Here is a 6,688-nt window from a genome sequence, read left to right as displayed (position 1 = left end):
GAAAGTATATACCTCGGTTTTTTTTGTACCACGAGAGCATATAATACGGATTTTATTATATTACGAAAGCATATATCTCGGATTTTATTGCATTACGAGAACTTATATCACGGATTTTATTGTGTTACGACTAATTAAATATAAAACTGAAAAAAAAAAATGAAAAAAAAAGAAAGATTCTTTGAAAAATGTCTTTATACAAACATATTTAACTGTTCATATGTTAGATTTATTTAACAAGTTAACAAGGATTTTATTTAAGTTTTTATTTAAGAACGTGGAACTTCTTAAACTTCGTCTAGCGTAATTTGATTTTATTTTATCACGTTTCTTTATGCAAAATAAAACTTGAAACTTAGAAGATAATTCTGGAGTCAAAGGAAATTGTGCCTTTCCGATAACATCCGGAAAAATCAAATCACTGTCAAAAACGTTTTCTTCCGTCTAGTTTCTATATTTTGGACCAAAACATTTAAAAACCATAACCCTCACAGAACTTCTGGTACATTTATGTTTGTTTTTGTGTTACAAAATTTTAACACCTTTTTTCAATCTGTCGCTAAGTTTCGTAAATTACATATTCTCTCCCAGGCGCGTACTTTAATTATGAATGATAAATAACAAATGTTTATTTAACAGTAATATAAAAACTAAACAACAAACTTTTTATAACATTATGAACAAGAAAACATTGTAATAAACAATGAGCAAATCTAATAACAAAGGAGTAACAAAAATGGGTGAAAAAATGTATTATAATTTTTTGTTGTTCTTACTAACTAAAAAATAGCTTCACTTTACTGTTTTTCACACCTGTTTTTTAAAGATTATATTGTAGCATAGAACATAAGAAAACTTTAAACGGTTTTTACATTTGAAACTTTAAGAATATAAACTTTTTGTTCTTTCCTATATTAGGTGGTCACTAAGTCGAATTATAAAGAGCTTAATAAAGTCTTCTTTTTCTTCTTCTTCTTCTTTTTCTTCTTCTTCTTCTTCTTCTTCTTTTTCTTCTTCTTCTTCTTCTTCTTTTTTTTCTTCTTCTTCTTCTTCTTCTTCTTTTTTTCATCATCATCTTCTTCTTTTTTTTCATCTTCTTCTTCTTTCTTTTTCATCTTTTTCTTCTTCTTCTTCTTTTTCTTCTTCTTCTTCTTCTTCTTCTTCTTCTTCTTCTTCTTCTACTTCTTCTTCTTTTTCTTCTTCTTCTCCTTCTTCTTCTTCTTCTTCTTCTTCTTCTTCTTCTTCTTCTTCTTCTTCTTCTTCTTCTTCTTCTTCTTCTTCTTCTTCTTCTTCTTCTTCTTCTTCTTCTTCTTCTTCTACTTCTTCTTCTTTTTCTTCTTCTCCTTCTTCTTCTTCTTTTCTTCTTCTTCTTCTTCTTCTTCTTCTTCTTCTTCTTCTTCTTCTTCTTCTTCTTCTTCTTCTTCTTCTTCTTCTTCTTCTTCTTCTTCTTCTTCTACTTCTTCTTCTTTTTCTTCTTCTCCTTCTTCTTCTTCTTTTCTTCTTCTTCTTCTTCTTCTTCTTCTTCTTCTTTTTTTATAAAGATGAATTAATGTAAAGAAAAGCTAATTTTTCCACATTTTCTTTTAATAGTCTGTTTTTTCTCTTTCCATGGTCTTTTTTGGTAACAAGAATTAATTTACCGGTAAGTTCCCGGTAACTTACCGGTTAGTAACATTACCGATAAATAACTTGCCGAAACTTATATATATGTTTTCAGCGGAGTTTTTTACAATTGCTAAGTAGACATCTTGCTTTAATATTTATAAAGTGTGTTTTGACATTCAAAGTCAGATCTTCTTTTTTGAATAATCTTTTTTTATTATAATGAAGATATGGCCCACACTTAACATTATTAACTGTGCAAACATTTTCAACTACAACTTCTAGCTATGACATATTTTTTAAGTTTGCATTTTTTAAGCATATTTAGCATAAATGCTCATACTCTTTTCTAAACAATATAGAAGGAATGAACTAAATGTTCTATAAATCATGCTAAACGACTATAAACAAAACAAAAAATGCATAGCTATAATTAGTTATGCACAATAAACATTGAGTTGTTAATTTAACAATCCTAACTGGAAAATCTTTTTTTGGCTTCAACTTTATATAACTAAATAAAGTAATCTATATAAAATAATCTAACACTATATAACTTAATAAAGTAAGATATAACACCATTTTTATGTGGAGTTATTTCAATATCGCAATATTACCCCCCCCCCCCAAGTTTTTTTTCAATAAAAGAATGGTAACATGGAGTTATAGAAAATCTATTCAGTCAACCTTGGGACCTTTCCCAGTTCCCATGATGGCTGATTTTTGCACGCTAGTTAAAACATTTTTTGAAAGTTTTATTACTCATAAGTTTTTTTGTTCACAAAAAAACTTATGAATAGTAAACCACCTCAATATCTTTGCACCATTAAAAAACTTTTTCCATTTCAAGATAAATCTATTTAAAGTTGGTCATAAATTCTAAAATGTGTGATTTCAGCCTATGACGGGGTTTTCCTCAAAGTTCTACCAATACTTTTATCATATAAAGAAAAAGTTAGGATGCAATGACCTCATGATTTTCTCTAAATATGACTTAATTTATATCTTCAAAATCAATTCTTTTATATTCTAATTTTAATTTTTTTATTTATTTTTATTTTGAAGTTTCTAATAAAAGGATATTAATAAATATGGAACATAACATAACATAGAAATATTTACTCAAGTATGTTAAAAGTAGATTAAAATCTACTTAAGTATGTTAGACAGTAGCTGAACGCTCAGTTTGATTTAATTTTGACAATCACTGTTTCGCTTTGAAAAATCTCCGTTCTCCGTCGGAGATATTTATGAAAAGGGTTTGAAACGAAAGACTAGCATTGCCGTTGGGAAAAGGGAAGCAGGTGCTCCGCATCCTCCCCCCTTATCCTCTTTGCGCCCAAAATATGTTTCAATATAATATTAACTTAAATAATAAAAAATTAGTGTTTATTGATAAAAATTAAAAACTGGAATATTTATATAATATGATAGCTATTTAGTAAATACGCGTCACAAAGACTCTTGGCGGACCTGCATATAATTAGTTAGCGTCTAAAAACAATTAGCTTGGGTTCCATTCGTTGTTTTTTCCCGCGCTACGGCACCTAATTATAACAAAATAAGTAAATGTGATTTAAGTTAAAACGTTGTTTTGTATCTTATACAAAGTTTAGTTCCCTAATTTATCTGTTGTTTCATTTCCAATTTCTCTCGATTTTAAATACAAGTTATTGGGTTGACTCGTTAAATCATTAATTGATTGATGATAGGTGAATTGATTTGTTTTTAATTTTTTTTCTTTGGATTTTTTAAATTTACAACTTTTTACATAAATTTGATATACAATTAACTATAAGATTTCATATAAGAAAATATTTGTATTAACATTATATTAGTATTGTTATTCGGGCTAGTTGCAAAGTGGGTAAGTTGCAACAGTGCGGCTTCAAAGATTTTTTTTATTTTTTTAACAAAATATTTTAAATTTATATAACTACAATAGTAACACGCCTAGCATACTAGACGTGTTACCATTGTAGTTATATAAATTTAAAATACTTTGTTACTAGTAATAATAATTATAATAGTAATAAAAATAAAATAAAAATATTTATTACTAGTAATAATAAAAAATTGTAAAAGGTAATACTGAAATTTGAGTACTTCTGTAAATTATTAATTTTTTAAATATATTTTGTATAACTATTTTTTACTTATTATTTATTTCAAAATTGTATATTTATGTAATTTAATTAGTCAGTTACTGAATAAAATGCAAACTCGAACAAAATAATTAAAAAAAAAAAACAATGTATAATACAAGAATTGGTAGCTATATATTTTTAGAAATTTCAAGATCAACTAAAAGAAAAAAATCAAGTTCAGAATTCAAGCATGCCAAAGAGCAAAAGGTTATGAAGGAAGCTGGCAAATCACTTACTAAAATTACGAATTTTTTTGGAAAATTGATATTTACTCCAAACACTTTTGACATTCCTCAAACAGGTAATGCTGTGATGGTAATGCTGCACAAACATCTCGAATTGATGATGTTACAGCTCAACAGTTGTTGATGCTACAGCTAAACAATTGGAAATTGATGGTAATGCAGCACAACAATCTGGAAGCAATGGTTATACAATTCAACAATCTGACATTGACGATAATGCAGCATAACAATCTGGCAGCGATGGTAATGTAGCACAACAATCTGCCAATGGTGATAATGAAGCGCAACAATCTGATACTTTAGCTCATCTTTGTTATGATATTGAATTGTTAGACATTGAAGCACTGCCATTGTTATCCAATGCTAAAAAATTTAATTTGTATGATAACCATTACCGACCTATGACAACACCTCTTTGTTTATCAGTCGATGGAAAAAAGCGACGTTTCCCCATTATACTACTTGATAAATATCCATACTTAAGGTATAGTAAGGAAAATAATATAATTTATACTGTGGTGCTTGTGTTTTTTTTTTTGCCAACTGGTAGTAAGTAAAGTAAAGGACAATTTGTTTTGACTCCAGCTGTTGACTGGAAAAGTTTAGCAAACATCTTAAAAAAAATGTTTCAAACAAATATCATTCATATGCTTTGGAGTATTTGGATGATAAAAAAGAATGTGCAACAACCCCAATACACAATACACGAAAAACTTGATACATGATTGCGAGAAAGAATTTGCTTTAACAAACACATACTAATGCAATCTTGAAGATTGCATTATTGAAGCAGTTCTTTTTTTAGGAAAGCAAGGTCTGGCATTCCGTGGAACTAACGAAAATCTGATACTAATACAAGTGTTTGGCATTCCGAAAATCTGATACTAATACAAGGTCTGGCATTCCGTGGATCTAACGAATATCTGATACTAATACAAGTGTCAACCAAGGACACTTTATTGCACTGCTTTAGCTTCTTGCGAAGCATAATTCAGAATTACTTCACCATCTCAATTCACAAAGACTAAAAAATGCTACATATCTCTCTGGAACAATCCAAAATGAACTTATTGACATTTTTGGTTATCATATGATTCAAGCTGATCTTCTCTTAGAAATAAAAAAGGCCAAATTTTATACTCTTTTGATAGATGAAATATCTCTACACAACAAAGAAAAGGTGGTGATTTCAGTTTGGCTTGTTGACTTTAAAAATATTATTCGAGAAGAGGTTCTTGATGTTATTCCAGCTGACAGAATTACAGGTTGTGCTTTATATCATTTGAAAAAAAAATGGTTTTTATACCATGGATTAGAAATTGAAAATCTTTGTGGCCAAGGGTATGATGGAGCAAGCAACATGCGGCATGGTTTGGCAAAGACCATTTTGACAGACAATAGCTTAGCATTCTACGGACATTGTCAAGGTAACTGTTTAAATCTTGTTATATTCCACAGCTGCGCTATTCCGCAAATACATAACGTGTTAGACAAATTAAAGGCTGTAACATTATGGATCAACAATTCACCAAAGAGAAAACAACTGCTTATTGAAATAATAAAAAAAGAAGCCGTGTGAGCTGTGCGGGAGATGCGCACAGAAAAAGTCTCCTAAATATATGTATTACAAGATGGATAGAGAATATTGATGGCTATCATTATTTTTATGATGCGCTATGTTACATTGTTATTCTGTGTGAGGTTATTGCCGATAAATTGCATCTGAATGTATACACCGGTAAAGATGAAGATCGGTCAAGCTGGAAACCGGAACATTGACGAAATGCATTGTCTTACCAAAAATACCTACAAAACTTTGAATTCGTTTATACACTGCTAGTAATTATACGATTGACATCATACTTGAGAGCCACAGCTGTTTCTTTACAAGGCCGAACACAATATGTGGTTGGCTCATACAAAGAAGTACAAGAAGTTGTATTAGAATTAAAACACAGACGTGATCGGGTTCCATCTTCACACATGCAGTAAGAACAGCAGAGCATTTGAGCATCGACGTGGTAACATCAAGAGCAGGTCAACGGCAAAATTATCTTCAGAATATTTCAGGTTATACTCCATATGAAGTTTGCAAGCGTAGCATTCTTATTCCTTATCTAGATTATATTATATCGGACCTCCAATTAATGTTTAGTAAACAATCTTGTCAAGCAATAAAACTGTTGCATGTTATGTGGGAAAATGCATCTCAAGCTTCAATATGTGACATAATCGAAAGTCTTAAAGGTGTTGTCGAAATCTATAGCAACGATCTACCTCTGCCAGATTTGCTTGATGTAGAAATTATTTGCTGGAAGAACCTTTGTGAAAAGATGGAAGATCCGAAACCAAAATACTTACAAGCTTCATTATTGAAATGCAATAAGCAAGCTATTCCAAATATACATACACTTTTATGCATTGGATGAACACTTTCAGTAACCTCTTGTGAATGCGAGCGATGTGCATCTGTGCTTCGTAGATTGTTAAATTATGTTAGAGCATCCATGAAGGATGAGCGTTTAGGAGTACTTCTATAAATACATGTGCATCGTGATAAGGTTGAAGCATTAGAAAAAAAAGAAATCACAAAAATTATTTATAAACTACATCCAAGAAGAATGGAGCTGTCATCCTTAGTCATACGATACTGATTATTGTACATACAATAAAATATTTTACTACAATATTTTA

The 6,688-nt window shown here is 29.9% G+C and overlaps 1 pseudogene; it reads right to left on the bottom strand.

The window, feature by feature from the left end:
* Positions 1–909: 909 nt before the first annotated feature.
* Positions 910–1,675, bottom strand: LOC136088357 (cilia- and flagella-associated protein 251-like; annotated as a pseudogene).
* Between the last annotated feature and the right edge of the window lie 5,013 nt (positions 1,676–6,688).

The sequence above is a fragment of the Hydra vulgaris genome, chromosome 12 (genome assembly GCF_038396675.1).
Source record: "Hydra vulgaris chromosome 12, alternate assembly HydraT2T_AEP".
NCBI classification, from domain to species: domain Eukaryota; kingdom Metazoa; phylum Cnidaria; class Hydrozoa; order Anthoathecata; family Hydridae; genus Hydra; species Hydra vulgaris.
This window is presented reverse-complemented; position numbering and strand designations above follow the sequence as displayed.